The sequence below is a fragment of the Toxorhynchites rutilus genome, chromosome 1, assembly GCF_029784135.1.
Source record: "Toxorhynchites rutilus septentrionalis strain SRP chromosome 1, ASM2978413v1, whole genome shotgun sequence".
Taxonomy (NCBI): Eukaryota; Metazoa; Arthropoda; class Insecta; order Diptera; family Culicidae; genus Toxorhynchites; species Toxorhynchites rutilus.
In genome coordinates, this window is record NC_073744.1 from 46387040 (window position 1) to 46403899 (window position 16860).

A 16860-nucleotide genomic window follows, 5' to 3' on the forward strand; every position below is an offset into this window, starting at 1 on the left:
CTCGTCCGTGTACTCTGGGACCTAGTCTTCTTCCGACAGACGGTGCCCTCCTGCTTGAGGGTTCTGTGGATGTAGGAATGGGAGGAGCGAAATTTTCGGCCGGCGTAACGCAAACTCGTACCGTCCTTGTTATCGAACAGCTTTTTCAGAGATTCCTTCTTCTTTTTCGTCATGATCTTCGCCTAACGACCACTACCGGTCTTCTGCTCGACGTTCGTAAACAGTGCTCACCGACACATTTTTATCCCGAAAGTGGTCTAGTGTAAACTTTTTTTCTTTCGCTTTTATGCGTTTCTAAGAACCGTACATCGCGCTCGCGGAGTGCTTGTTGTTTCGACGCCATCTTTGATCGAACTGATAGCTCCCGAGCGAAAAGAAACGAGCAACCCGTTCCTAGGGAGCACTGAGAACAATTCTCTCGGTGAGAAAACAATTTACGCTCTTTACTTTTTTTACAGAAAGGTATTGAAATCATTCTCATTTTTTTTGAATACCTGTTAGTTGCAGTTAAGCGGCCTTTGAAAAAGTTATGTTGCAAAGACGTTGTTCGCATCCAATCCGGTAGTAATAAGAACAAGAGAAGCCCAGCGAACGAGGTGGTTGGACCAGGTGGAGCAGGACTTGACAAGAATGGGTGTGGTCGGGAGTTGGAGAACTGGAGCCATGGATTGGGGTTATTGGCGAAAAATTGTGAAGAAGATCTAATCTCTCAATGGGATGTTGTATCATCTATATATATAAAAATGGATTTCTGTCTGTCTGTCTGTCTAATTCTTATGGACCCAGAAACTACTGAACCGATCAACATGAAAATTGGTATGTAGGGGTTTTTGGGGACGGGGATGGTTTTCGTGATAGTTTGAGACCCCTCCGCCCTCTCTAAGGGGAGGCTGTCATACAAATTAAACACAAATTACTACATTACTCGAGAATTAATCAAGCAAATGGAACCAAATTAGGCGTATTGAGGTTTTAGGGTGCAATAAATGTTTCTATGGTGGTTAGACTCTCCACCCCCCTCTCAAAGTTGAGGCTGCCATACAAATAGAACACAAATTTCTGCATTTCTGCAGAATTAATCAAGCGAATGAAACCAAATTTGGTAAGTGGAGGTTTTAGGGTACAATAAATGTTTCTATGATGGTTAGACTCTCCACCCCCCTCTCTAAGGGTAGGCTGTCATACAAATGAAACACAAACTTCTGCATAACTCGAAAACTAATCAAGCAAATTGAGCTTCATTTGGCACGTGAAGGTTTTACGGGACACGAAACGTTTCTCTGGTGAATCCACTCCTCCCTCTCTAACGGGGGCTGCCATACAAATGAAACACAAACTTCTGCATAACTCGAGAACTCATCAAGCACAATTTGGGATGTGAGGGTTTTTGGGTATGAGAAATGTTTCTATAATGGTATGATACCCCTCCCTCCTCTGGAATGGAGAGAGGGTCCCATAAAAATATTACACATATTTCAACCAAAAATATTCCAACTAAACATGACAATTGAAAATTTTCGGAGAACTCTGAAGGAAAAAGGGAAAATACGGTAAATTTAATTCCCATATGTTCTACAATTACATAGTGACAAGTGCTGTTAGTCCATTTGATGTTTGCGCTAGCGAAATTGGTCTTTGTTCGAAACTGGAAATGGATTTTAATATGACGAAACGCACATCTATATCTTCTTCTATCTATACATAAAAACGATCGCCGGATGTGTTGATGAGAGCAGAACTCGGGGAAGGAATTGTCCGAATTAGGGCTGTCTTTATTCTATTATATTTTCTGTATAAAACATTTATTCCATGTAATGGAGAAACGTGTTTTTTGCAAGTGGCTGAAAAATCTTGAACGAAAATTGTGTCTGAAAATAATCTGATATTATAATGATGAGTTTTGTTGAAATACAAGGAATTTTATGATAAAAGGTAAATTCAACGGGGTCGAACAGAAGATCAAGCAATAAACAGTTCTGCGATTGGACCCATGAACGTGAAAGTTTTTGAAAACGAATTTTGGGCGGGACGAAGTTTGCCGGGTCAGCTAGTTAGAAAAAAAAACATATCTAGAACCCATCGTGCTGTTATGGATGATTTAACTTACTGCAAGGCCATTTCGGACAAATTACTAATTGACAAATTTCATGCCAACTCATTTTAGGGGTTTGCAACACCATCTCAGATTGCAGTGAAACGACGGGTGTGCCAAGACATTGATCATTTAAGCAATTTTGCATACCCGAAATCTCCAAAAAAAATTAGACCACTTTTTGAAAAGGGTCAAAGTTTTTCTCTCATTTTTTTACAAAAATTTCAAACTCAAAAACTATAACACCTACAAATTTTTGATCAATGGAATGTAGGAAAAAAATCATGAAAAAATGCCGTTTTAAAAAAATATAAAAATATTAAATTCTCAAAAAATATATGTACAGCCATTCCATGCCAAACCAATATAGTGGTTCTCAGATTTTCGCCAAAAGTGGTAATTTTATTCTTCATCGCAAAACATCAGACCCGTATTTTTTTAATTTTTTTAGGATGCCCATTTCCATTTTAGGGTGGTTCGAAAGATCGAATTTTTCCACTTTTTCTCAAAAATGATTTATTTAAAAACTTCATAACTTTTTTTTTAGACGCAAATATGCTTTTTTGCACTGAAATGCATATAAACTAATTTATGACTATTTTCTTTCTATACAATAAATATCTTTGGGAAGGTCCCAGTTCCCAGGCACTGATATTGTGAAAAAACTTTCGATGCGGGTTGAATAGAAAGTGCAGCAAGAACAAATCGGAGCTCAGCGTGATAAAAGTAATTTTTCAAAGAAAATATTGAAAAGGTTGTTGTTAGAAGAACTATTTCCCTGTCACAGTGCCCTTCTTCCGACGTATGGGTTTTTGGTAATTCTATATAATTTTTGTTCAAAATTTTATAAAAATAATATAAAATATAAAGTTTAGTTTTTGTTTAACATTTTTTTATAAAAGAATTAATTAAAAACTCTAAACGCTACAAAATTTTGGTCAGAGAATAAAATATAGAAAATTGTTTGAACTTTCATTGAAAAACGATAAACCATTTCTTAAAAAACAAATTTCAATGAAAGAATATTTTGAGAATTAAAATTCATTTTTCTTATAAACGTATTTTTTTATATAATCCGGAACGAAAATTATATGAATAATCTATATAATTACCAACAAAACACTCATACATCGAAAGATGGTTACTGTTACAGAGAGTTTTTCTTTTTTTTAATTAACTAGTCGCAAAGGTTTGAAGGGCAAACTTAAAAAAAATGTTGGGATTGCAAGCGTCAAGAAGGACTTCAAGCATAAAATTGAACTTGGCTGCCAAACAAGTGCGTAAACAGCTAGTGACAACGATACTGGGCCGTGTTTAAGGAAAATTACGAACAATTGACTTTGGTGAGAATTGATGATGATGATGGTCCCGCCTCCTTCCCCTACAGAGGTTTGAGCAAGACGAGTTATCTAAATGATAATTTATTTATTTTTTCTCAACATTGAAATCAGTTTAGCAAACACAAAAAAAGTCACAAGAGGGTTGTGTCTGAGACACGACCGCATAGTTGACGTAGGATTCCGTTAGGCTATCTGTTGATTTTGAATATGTTTGAAGAATAACATCGTTAAACTCTTTGATAATGATTTTGCGACCCTGAAAGGGGCCGTTTTGTTTGGTTGTTGGGTACTGTTTGTTCACTTCACCAGTGTTTACCAGATGATGTTGACAGAAGGATGGTAAACAGTCGTTGGATGGTGCGTATCAGATAGAAGATGCCGAAGTGACATGAGGTATGATGAAAACCGCCTTCTGTGATCCTAGACTAAATACATCCTGTGTTATGTATGGATGAAATAAAGAAAAAAAAGCTCACCAATGTAATATAAGATAATTATCAATACCGAACACAATTATCAGTAAAAACATGTTACTTCAATATAGAGAAAACATATTTGAAATGGAAAAGGTAACTTTCTTTTATAATGTGTATCTTCTGAGTGTTTTTTAAACCCAATGCGAATTTCAATTGGATCACCTAATACTATATGTAGAGCATATGGGAAATCACTTTTTCGAATATTTCTTCATTTTTCCAATTGTTCTCGCCGTATGAACTTTCTTTAGGTGAAAATGAACACATCAAAACAGACAGCTCAAACCGAACAACCCGTTCTCGAGTAGTAACAAACCTTGGTTTTTATTTATGAAAATTGAAATAAATCGTTCCATATATCAAGTCATTTTTAACACAACTGCTACCATATACAACTTTATACTTAAACTTGTGCTAAATTTTTCACAATACATGATCGGTTCGAAATTGCACGAAGCATCCAACATTAAAGTTCCAAATTTAAATGTTATTTGGTGCAATTAATCATAAAAATGCCCCCGACATGCAATATTGGACACCTTGGTTTTGATGTCTCTGTTAGGGAACACACTTCGGTGGGAACAAATGCTCACCCTTCTTTCATGAATTTGCAATGCCGATTTCCCCCAGGATGCTTGGTTCGGATGTCTCTGTTAGGGAACACATTTCGATGAGAACAAAAGCACCCCCTACTTTCATGTATTTGCAATGCCGATTTCCTCCAGGCAGCTTGGTTTTGATGTCTCTGTTAGGGAACCGCCGCATGTATCGTCAATTTCGACCAATCAGTAGTGGATATTTCCGTTAGGATAGGGGTTGAGATTTTTCAATTGTTCGATAGTTAGTTTCATGACATATATTATTTTATTCAATTTGAAAAATTGTTATGGAGTGCCGAAATCGATTGACGCTAAAATTTCGTCAATCCATCATGAAATGACTGAATAATAAGCGTTTGAAATTGGACAATTTTCACGATGTGCTCGATTTTCGATTTTCAATTTGTACCCCAATATGTTCTAGAAAGACGTAATCCTACGTCAAAAAACGCACTGATTTTATTCACAGATATAAGTTCAAAAAAATTTCAATTTCCAAAGACAAGCCAATACTCAGTCATGTCCGCCACAGAGCCGATACGGTCCCGACGAGACCCTTGCAGCCAAAGGGTCTACCAGAGCACAAGTACAACCGCCAGCCTTGCTTTGGATTGACAATGAATATCCTCATTCAGAGAAATCGAGAAAATTTCCTTTACGAAAATTTCCTAGACCGGCACTTAAAAATCTTTCAATTTAATATCCTTTATATCTGTGGCACGCGCGCGACGCTCAAACTTTTGTAAACTACTTTTATTTTTTTTTCAACTAATACAACTATAAAAACAACAAAATAAAAATAAAAATAGTCCATCATCACCAGATCATGACAGACATAATAGAGATCAATACTAATTAAAAAAAGATAATTTAAAAAAAAATTAGATAGTCTACATAATATAATCCGTTCAAAAAACTTCGTCAGGTTACTCAAAAACATTGAAAAACAAACTACCAAAAATTGTCCACATTAATTATCCGTTCGTATAAAACTTCGTCAATAAAAATCTTCGTCATAAAATAAAAAAAAAATCGTTCGACTGTTAATAAAACACAGTTTTCACGTGTGAAATACAGTGCCTCTTAAATTCTGTAAGTGTTGTTGCGCATTTAATATGTCTTGGCATCGAATTGAAAACATTTATTCCTTTGAAGTACAACGAATTTTGTGAAGCACATGACAAGAAATTAGGTGTTCTTAATTCATTCGCGTTTCTAGTGTTATATCTATGGAAATCACTTCCTCTTTCAACTCGATCACACAAATATCGAGGCAGCAAACCGTGAACTACTTTAAAAATGAACACCATAGTTAAATAAACAATTCTTTGCTTCACGGATAACCATTTTAGAGCGTCCAGCATCAAAGATGAGGAAGTGAATCTATTACATTTTAGAATCAACCGCATTATTTTATTCTGCAAACGCTGTAATCTCGATATTTGTGTATCATTGGCTAAAAATAATATGGAAGAACAAAAGTCTAAATGAGGAGAGATGATTGATTTGTATAGCTGTATTTTACTGCATTATAATAGAGACGTTTTCATTAGAACGATTTCGCGAGATTACCATAAATTTAGGTTTATTTATATTCAACTTCAATTGCTTATACTTCAACCATCTACTTAAAGAACGCAAATCTCCATTCAAATGTAAAACGACCTGATTCAAATCAATAGCTGCAATGAATAACACAGTATCATCTGCAAAAAGGTTAATATCACAAAATCGTAAAACTCGTCGCATGTCGTTGATGTACATAATAAATAGAAGGGGCCCTAATACACTTCCCTGAGGTACTCCAAGATTATTCCCAACGGGACTGGAAATTGAATCATTAAAAATAGTCCGTTGAGTTCTGTCATACAAATAACTTTCAAACCATTTATATGCAGTACTCGTAATTCCAAAGCGCTTAATCGTATTCAACAACAAGGGCCTAGAAATTGTCTCGAAAGCGCGTTTCAGATCCAAGAAAACAGCAATGATGGTATCTTTACATTCTAATTTCTCTTTCCATTTTGCTAACACCAAGTTCAATGCGGTTTCACAGGAATGTCCTTCTCGATATCCCGATTGTTCTGGTATTAGCAAAGCGTTGAGATTTAAATATTGCAACAGCTGGCCTTTAACAACTAATTCTAATATTTTCTCTAATGTGTGCAACATGTTGATGGGACGAAACTCTTCGGCTTTAATCGTTCCAGCAACCTTTTGAATAGGAACTATGAAAGATTCCTCCCTCACCTGAGGCACATGCCCAGTTAATAAAGACTTATTAATAAGGTCCAGCAAGATGTGATCAATGACATGAAAGCAATCTTGAATAACTCTAGCATTGACATTATCCACTCCAGCCGTTTTACCTAAAGAAAAGCAAATAGTTCTAAGTTCATTTAATGTAATTGGGTGAAATCTTTCAAATCTACAATTACTATCAACCAGCTGTCTTATTTCATCAGGTTCATCGACCAATTCAATGGACTGATTGATCAATGAAACACTATTGACGAAATAATCATTAAACTTGGATACTATAGCCTGTTCAGACTGTTCAAGTGTGCCATGAAAAGCTATGGACCGCGGTTTACTATTACTAGGTTTCAATAAAGATTTCAAAATTTTCCAAAATTTTCCAAGAATTAAGGCTGAAATGAGCAAAAGAAACCAATAATGCATCAAATACGCTTAGTTGTACACAAACTATATTTTCGTATCCAAATTTGTTTGTGTTTAACCTTCATCAATGGAATATTTCCTGCTAGAAAAGCACTTTACAAATGATGAAGAATTAAAAAAATAACCGATTAATTGGTTGCATCTGAGGATTTTTTACTGACGCTGGAATTATATACTGTCCATAATACGCTACGGGAGAAGCTTAGCAGAAGTAAGCATAAAATAGTGCAATGCTGCCTAACACAATTTCCTCCTGCAAAACACATAATGATTCAATAGATATGACAGAGTTTGATTTTTATATACTTTGTATAAACTTAATACGAACTTAGCAATGATTTTCTTTTGTTTTGATTATTCTCACTCACTCTACTCCATAATTATTTAATTGTTTGAATTTTATTATCCATGTTTCGGGCTCATTATTGCCAACCATTAATGACAAGATGGTTCAAAATGTGTCACATGTGTCAGCAAACGTGTTCAAAACAAAACACTTTACAATTTCAGTGTCGAACTGATCGAGCAGTTCACCCCATTTGGGAGACAATTCTCCAATTACAGTCCAAAACTGTTATGTCACGCCACGAAAGGTCGAAATATGGCACTAATATCGTAGCGAAGCGAACATCGGAAAACAAAAGATTAAAGCTGAATTGGCAGGGGAACAGAGCCATTTTCCGCATTGCAAAACTTTTGGTGTTAAAATACATTTCGCGTGAAGTATTAGCGGGAAATTCAGGTGCAATTGATGTTGTACTGAAGTGGTTGAATACGTGGAAAGGGCAATAAGTTAAAAAAAAACCCTTGACTGGAATTCAACCAAACTTTCTACCCCTCGCAATCGTGTACAACTTTAGGGTAGGTACTCCGCAAAACTGTAGTAAAATATGTTGAGTTAAAGTAAAAAGTAAAAAAAAAGGTTTCTGGTGGTTTCTGTTTGAATGCGGTAGAAATCCAGTACCCTGATGTAATACCGCAACGAATGTATATCGAGACACCTGATTAATAGTTTGAGAGTCTATTGAATTTAAAAACGATTTTTTCAGTAATTTTATATCAATAAATTTTTATGTTATGACCTCAAACAAACATTTACCATTAATTGTTATTCAAAACTAGGTGATTCTGTTATGATCAGGGTTGCCAACTATTTTTTTGAAAGATCAGGGAGAATGTAAAGAAAATCAGGGAAAATCAGGATAGCTCATATTGGGTTGTCCAGAAAGTTCATACTCATTTTTGAGAGAACAAAAGTATTATTTTTTGAATTTTATATGCACAGTGTTGTTTTGCAGTCAATTCAGGAAGTCCTGAAATCTTTCAGGTAGCCTAACAATTCTAAACATTATCTAATTAGGGAAGCTAATTTGTCCAGTTGCGAGCAGTATTTGTAAGAGTGTATCGACTGATTGCTTGGTAGAATCTCACAATACAGAATTCCTCTCCAATACCACCTGAACCAATTTTTTTTAAATTGACCTGTTTTCATCACCCGCCACGATTTGCTTTAAAAAATCGATGTATAGATGAAATGCACAAGTCGTAACGATTTAGGTAACCATGTTTCAACTGATGCACATGAACAGAGATTTTAAACATATGTAGTGTACCTGCAAATTCATTTGTTGTGTCTCACGGATCATTCTTACAACTTCTTGCTTTACAAACAATTTAATATATATTCTTCAAGAAATAAAACACCTTTTAATAATAATTACAGTTTAATAAAAAAAAAAGATGCTTATACGTTCTTACTTCTAAAATTCTTGTACATTGGATGTTATTTGCTGCGAACATGTAATGAAACCTGTATCGTTTTTATTCAACTGTACATAATTTTTGGTCGCTAATATTCCTTTCATCGTTTCCGTTCCAATTCTGTTTCTAATCTTCGTTTTATTGAAATTGAATTGCAAGAACCTTCGGGCATATGATTCTTATAGATTATATTTCTTTCACGTTAACTTCAAAATTTAAAAAATGTTGACACTGTACCTTTGAAAATGCGAACAGTTATAGTATAATCGAAAGGAAGAGTAAGCATTATATAAGCGCGTACCGGAAAGCTTTTTTATGTAGACTATTATGACAGTTCTCATACACAACCAGCAAAACTCCCAATATATTTATATGGATTTTTTTCTGAGCTAAAAGTAAAAAGTAAAAAAATGCAAAAAGCAAAAAGTAAAAAATCAGGGAAAATCAGGATCTTTCATAAAAATCAGGGAAAATTGAGTGTTTGTCAGGATATCAGAGAGCGTGCCAAAAAGTCTGGGAAATCCTGAAAAATCAGGAAGGTTGGCATCTCTGGTTATGATTGATAAATAATTTCCTTCTTTCAATGCCGCTACCGTGCGCGTAACGAACGCATTGCAGGATTTACAGTTATGTAGGTAGCAGTGACTTTTGAGCAAATTGCTGTTCCGTACGTTGTTGCAGAGTGACACTGAGAGATTCAATGCTTCGATTGAACTTAAACCTTGATCCCGTTAACCCCATTATCAATAACGCAGGGGTTGAAAAATATTCGTATGGTAACGGCATATTTCATTGAATAGGATTAATCGTCAAAACCCAGTATTAGGATGTTTTCCTGACCGGCACGAACATAGGACATAGGTCGTTTTATGACAAATTAACGTAGAGCTATGTAGGCTAGAGCCAATCCCTCCACTGAAGCAAAATTCCACAATCGATGCCAGCATCTTTCGGTGGCATCCTTTCTCCTATCTAGACAGCCAAATCTCACCTTTAATCTCGGCAATCTCGTTTGCATTCTCCACTAATTGAACGTGAATAATAACAACCGGCCTGGGGTTTTATTTGAAACCTCTCTCCCTCGCACCAGAAGATCTTTGCTCCGTTACCGCTTGCTTGCCATTTCACGAAAGGCAATTTATCTTAATTTCATTTCTTCCGGTCTCTTCCATTGCAGATTCCAGCAGCACTGATTTTCCCGCTGCCACCACGAGGATATGACCGCAAACAGCGACCACTTGTTCGGATTAAGCTACCAGATTACCCCTAATTACATCCTCTGGCGGTACTCAATCTTCGCCCCGTCGTAGTTGATTATGAAGACATGTTTTTCCGGATGCACTCAACTGAAAGCGGTAGCATCCTGCCTTTCGTCGGAGGACGCCAGGTTCAATGACTCATTATGGATGCAGTGTAGATGAAGGAGAGGATCCACATCACACCAACAGCTACTCACACGTGGGTAAGCTGAAAACGAGCTAATGAGTGGTTTCAATGGCTTGAACCGGACACTGTTACCATTAGCGGAAGAGACTCAGGCTGAGAAGTTGCACTAGTAAACGTTAATCCCAGGTTATGAGGGCTAATTTCTTCTGCTGAATTTAGCACGGTATACATAACGGTATATCGCACACACATCAATCCCCAGCCAGCGGAGCCTGGCTCTGTCACGACTACTTAACAGTAATTTAATGTAATCCCCGTTGACGAAAGAGGCCTCAAACGTCAGGAGCAGATGCTCATTTAGGGTGACAACACGATGTAATGGCATCGATTTTTTAATTTATCATTTCGTTTAATTGATCATTGACCCAAAGTGCATATACCAGTGGTTTCAAATGGGATCCAAACATTTTTTATCAAGCAGATAGATTACCCCCGCAAAGCACGCGACTGTGAGAAATTATTATAACTAATGTACCTTTTCCCATGCAGCCCTCCAAAGGGTCGTATCAGAATATGCGCGAAGCGAAAATTAAATGATGATGAATATGCTTCGAGACTACCACTACGCAAAGTGAGCAAAAGTGGTATCACTAATGAGGGAGAAGTAGACGAGTTTAACATCGAAGTAAATGTAGATTTAGGACTAATGTCGTTTCGTAATTCAGCAAATTAGTGTACGGCGAAGAAAATGAGTGCTTCTGATTGATAGTTAGGTTATTTTGTATTCTATAAATAGATCTCTGTAAGTAAATGTGATGATTTTCTGTAACTTTTACATAATCTGAAATTTCATCGAACAATTCTGAGTAGATGATAGAGGAATAATCTTAAGCGTAGTGAATGTCAAAATCAGGAGTAATAATTTGAACAAGAGAAATTCTCATTTTAGATCGTACTGTAGGAATGCAAACTTGACGTAATTGAGCCCCGCATTTTTCCAAATTTTCTTACCAGTTTTACTATGATTCCAGTATGGAGCGAAGTGATTACAAAATATCACTCGCGTAAAATAAGCTTTCTCCACTGAAACAAAACACATAATACATACGCTAAATTTTGCGCGGTAGAATAATTTAAATTTATTCACCAGAAGCGATATCATGAGAATTCAAAATCGATAATCACGTGAAGCAACTCGAACCCATATTTATTCAGTTCTCACTAGAATTTCAAAGTTTTTAGGTTCCTTCAGTGTGGAGGCGATCTGGCGAAGTGACCAACATCCGTACTTCTCACGCTAAAAAGTCACGAATTCGATTCTCACTTCCGACATTCTTCCTTCGTAATGGAAGTAGAGCCGTGATCCGAGTGACAGTAAGAAAAAGCTTACTTCTTCTGTGTCCTTGCTGAATAACTGAGAAGATCATGCCGTGTTTCAGAGTTGATAAATATTATGAAACACTAGCTGACCCGGCAAACTTCGTCCCGCTTCATTAGTTCTCAAGTTTTGCAGCTCCCCCCCCCCTCCTCCTTAGACAGGGGAAGGGGAGAGGAGTGACGAATCTATTGCCCTCGAAAACCTCCACATACCAAATTTGGTTCCGTTGCCTTGATTAGTTCTCGAGTTATGCAGAAATTTGCGTTCTAATTGTATGGCAGCCCCCCTTCTCTTAGAGGAGGAGAATAGAAGAATCATTTATTGCCCCCTTTACCTCAACGTGCCAAATTTGGTTCCGTTTGCTTGATAAGTTTTTGAGTTATGCCGAAATTTGTGTTTCATTTGTATGGCAGCTACAGTTTCCTCCGAGATTGCCTGCAGAGAAGATCCTATTGGAAAGTGGGCAACTCTCAATTTCTCCTAGCCGTTTGGATCCTCAAACATCTGTGTTGCTGGTCTTTAATTAAGACACCCCACCACTTGCACGAGTAAGGTTTTCATATAATCGAAAGTGGTAACGTTATCACCAAGAACCTTTAGTGAGTGGGTTTTTGCTTGAAATGAGTGTGAAATGAGCTGTATTATTGACGGAATTGATGTGTAAACAAGGCTTTAGTCGGTATACACTCCATACAGTTGATCATAGCAGGCGATACTTGGTGAATAATGGAAAACCATGACCGGTCCCTTTTTCATCCTAAGCTACTTGACGAGTAAGGCGGGTTTCCCTGACCTTGGGAGATTTCTATAATTGTCGGAATTTCACAGGCACCTTTTTTAGGAACTCGTCTGTAATGGTTACTTATTTTCTAAAAAATCAAAAGTTAATTTCAAGTTTATTTATTTGTTTGTTTATTATCAACAGGTTGAATTTATGCCCTAATGATATTTAAATTGATGACAATTCTCTTAATATTACGTTCAATTTCTTTTTCTGATTCAATTTATTCTATTCTATTTATTTTCTATTTTTATTTATAAATAGCTTCCCTACATAAATTAAAACTAAAGCTCTCAGTAATTCTATTAAATTTTCTAATGATATACATCTGTAGGTCGCATATTTTGTACGCCGGACCGCTATATGCAGGAAATTTCGGTTTCGCAGACTTCTTGGAGGCACCTTGGAGCACTCCAGGTAAATTAAATTCATAAACGGTTATTCTTGCGATGATTCATTTTTAGCACTGTAACTGTGTGCATCTGTTGGACGCGTGTTTGATGTTTGTTGAATGGCGATGCACTACTTCTTCTTCTTCTTCTTTTGAATTATAGACACTTGAAACTCAGTCTTTGATGGCGATGCACGGAAGATGCCTCTCGTTAATATTCAGTGCAATGCGTGCATTGATATAAAGAAACGAATTGCGACATATGACCAATTAGTGTACTCGCAAAGGCAAAAAAAGATCGTTGCTTCTCGAAATGGTTCTACAAAACTACGCAAGCCATTAAACCTTTTCAGGGTCCCCGGAGCTTTTTACTAAATAGTTATTTATGAAATTACGACGTATTCGCAAATAATATTCGAAATGATAAACCATCAAATTTCAAAAGAAACAAGTTTGCGTAGTCCTACGTTCTAGGCGGTCGTGTCTCGGATACAACCTCCCGATTTTTTTTACGATTTAATGTTTGCTGGGCAGGCCCAAAGGCAGTTTTAAATTGTTAAAATATGAATGAATTTTTTTACTTCATGTTATTTGATTACTTGGAACATGTAGTACTGAACTTTATTTGACCGTTTCTATATAAATTTTGCGATATTTTCACTAAAGCACAATAAAAAATCAGGAAAGACGTATCCGATTACAACTCTTTTAATATCATATGTAAGAGCTTTAATTGCCCTAGAATCATATTTCAGATAGCCGTACGAGATAGCTGCGGCTTGATAATCCAAACAACCGGAGTTCAAATCCCATCGGAGCAATTCTATAACCGTCGCCACCATTCATATCAAACATTTGATTAATTCCTATTTGTACAAACATAAATGTTTATAAAGGTTCTATATACATACAAAAATGGTGATTCTCCGGGCCGAACATTTTACTTTAATATTTTCCGCCATTTTTTATGGCAGTGATGAATCGTATATTCGTATGACAACAGACTTATTTTGTTATTAGGTATTACCTAATAACCTTGCATGTACAGTAAGTTACCTCTAATTCGACATTTAGTTAATTGGACAGATATGTAATGGGACACAAATAATTGGACATTTTCATCTCTAATTGGATATTTTGCAAACATCGAGTTTGGTACCCAAAGTATGGTCCCAGATTGAAAGTCGCTACCAGACGTCGACATTGTACCACTATGATCGTGAATGTCCAATTACAGACCAACCACATCTAATGCGACACTGAGTAGTGGCTCGGTATGTCGACGATTAGAGGTAACTTACTGTATATGCTATTTGGGCGCATCATCTACCACCCAAAATGTCAGATATTCGATGCTCTATATACGATAGTTATACGATTTAATGTTTGCTGGGTTAGCATACTTGGCAGCTTGGTTTGTCAAGTTCATAATCTCATGTTTACAGTTTTGAGTTAAGTGCAATTGAATGACGAAGTTGAACTAATTTGTTTTGTCACTATGTTTATCAGAACGCAAATAACCGGCAAACAGATAATCTTTCGTTCTTAAAAGTTAAAAATTAAAAAAAAAGGCAACTTTCACGTTTCTTGAAACCGGAAATATTCGGCCTTAAAAATAATTTTTAACGTAATATTCCAAACATACATGTATTGACAAAAGACGGGTGGGTAATGTCGGGGACATAACCGGAGTGACGTAGGACTATACAAAGGGGACAACTTTTGTTAAATATATATTTTAAATATATTGTTTTATTTTCTTCTCCTACGTGAATACCTACCTATCTACCTGAAAAATGGATTAGTTTACTGTTTAGTCTTTATGAATATGTTGATGGTTCTGAAAAGAACCTTTGGTGTTGTGTTTTTGTTATCACTCGATATTCCCATCTTGTTCGGTTAAACCTTCCTGTTTAGCTATTGCCTTTGCCACTCGCCACAGCTTTCACAGTTGGAAAATTTCTTCCCATCCAGCTTGTGACATGTTGTTCAGTAAATTACATTTAATGCGACGTGCCGGAGAAACACTTTGCCACTCACTGAAACTAATTGTTGCCTTGATGAGCGCCGAACCGAAGCTGCTCTGTTATTGATGCGGGTTTTCTGATTGTCGTGAGCAGCTTTGCAAGCCAACTCGAGCACTCCGACGGCCGAAACTCTATAATCGCTGTTAGGTATACTAGTGCTCCGGCACCAATCCGTTCGGCCTAGTTACCCTTGCGGAGCAATCAGTGAATGCGACCAACAGGGAACTGGAGACCTGCACGGTTCGAGTGAGACTTTCAATGTGGGGTCATAATTTGGACCCCGAACTCTATGTTTACAAAAATGTCCAACTAAATATGTCGCATTACAGGTCCGTCCAATTAGCTAAATGTCGAGATAAGTGTTAATTACTGCACTTTCAATCTAGAATAATTTAAGAAATGGTGAAAATCAATAAGCTCAGAACAACTGCCAAATTCACATACTCATCATATCCTGGCAAACAAATTATGAAAAAATCAATTTGTGTTTTATTATTATTTTGGATATTGTTTTAGAAAGCATTGAACTGTATTTCCTCAACTCTTTTTTGGAAGGTTTAATGGCCCTGAAAAGCGCCTTGTTTTATGGAATGGTTCCAATTTAGAAAACTTAGTACTCGTGGTTTTGAAAAAAACCATTTCGAACGCCCTCGATGCCGCCTTGTTCTGGATTTACCACCAAAGCAGTTTGTATAAAGAACAAACTTTTTTCTTCTGCTACCTGATGCCGTTTTGCGATTGCGTTTGCCTCTCGCCACTCGCTGCAACTGCCTGTTGTCTTGATGTCCACAGAACCGAATGTGTTCTGTTCCGAATGCGGGTTTTCTTATCGTCGCGAGCAGCTTTACCAGCTAACTCGATCACTTCGGCGGCCGAAACTATATAACGTCGGCTAGGTGGACTGCTGCACTGGTACTAACGCGCTCGGCCTAGCTACCCTTGCGGGGAACTCCAGATCAACACGGTTCGAGCGGGATTTTGCCTTTCCCTTCACTTTTCCTCCTTTACCATGTCCAGACATGGCTGCTTGGGTTGGTTTGTTGATGTGTTGTGATGCGAACCGATGTGGTGTACGGTTTGAATGAGAATGATCGTTACGGCAGCGGAGCGGGGATTTTAAGCTGACTGGCTGGCTCGAGAATTACGCATGTGTGAGACTGCGACCAATGTTTCGTTCATTTGTTTCTTTTTCCTTTCCAATCGTGCCTCATTCTATTTCGCTGCTGCTCTGGTTGCCCGTTTTGTCGGTACAATTTGAGGAGCACAAAATGGACCAATCAAAAATGGGCACATAGTGCATTTTGACAATGCTTGATATTTCACAATTATTCAATTATTTATCTCAAGAAAAATGAATTGTTATTCGTTATGATAGATGCGTATATATATTTCCTATCAATTGATGCAAAAACCTTTGCGATCTATTGAGAAATGCTCGAGTTATAAGCGTTCCAAATCTTGCATTTTTTCCTACTTGTTCAGTGCCTAGATTTCCATTTCACCCCTATATCTTCCGGTTAGACGTAGTCCTACGTCAAAAATCTATAATAATTATCATAATTATCAAGAACGTTTTTCGCCATTCGTTTTTTTGGTTGTCTGTAGTAAATCGTAAATACGCATGACAATAGTCGTACTAGATGCATGTATATGTCGTATGTTCATCCATTCACTCATTGTGAATACTGTTGCAAGTGTAAAATAACCCAGCAAACATTAAATCGTATAACTTTGCACATGATAAGTTACATATAAATTCGTATCCAATCACAATCGCATAAAATATTAATCAAAATACCTAAACTCGCATAAAATAAAAAAATGGATTGAGTGGTAACATTGTCGGACCAAATCACATATCAGTCCAAAAACCATCGCATATCGTTATATACGGCTTTATATGCGTACAAAATATGGCATATACGTATATCGTCTCCACTTTTGCGT

General features: G+C 36.8%; 1 protein-coding gene across 1 annotated transcript in view; it reads left to right on the plus strand.

The window, feature by feature from the left end:
• Positions 1-13058, plus strand: part of LOC129762723 (allatostatin-A receptor-like) — a 229704-nt gene extending 216646 nt beyond the window's left edge. Inside the window, exon 5 of the mRNA XM_055761237.1 lies at positions 10128-13058. The gene's annotated coding sequence lies outside the window, so the exon portion shown is untranslated. The remainder of the gene's footprint in view (positions 1-10127) is intronic.
• Positions 13059-16860: the final 3802 nt, after the last annotated feature.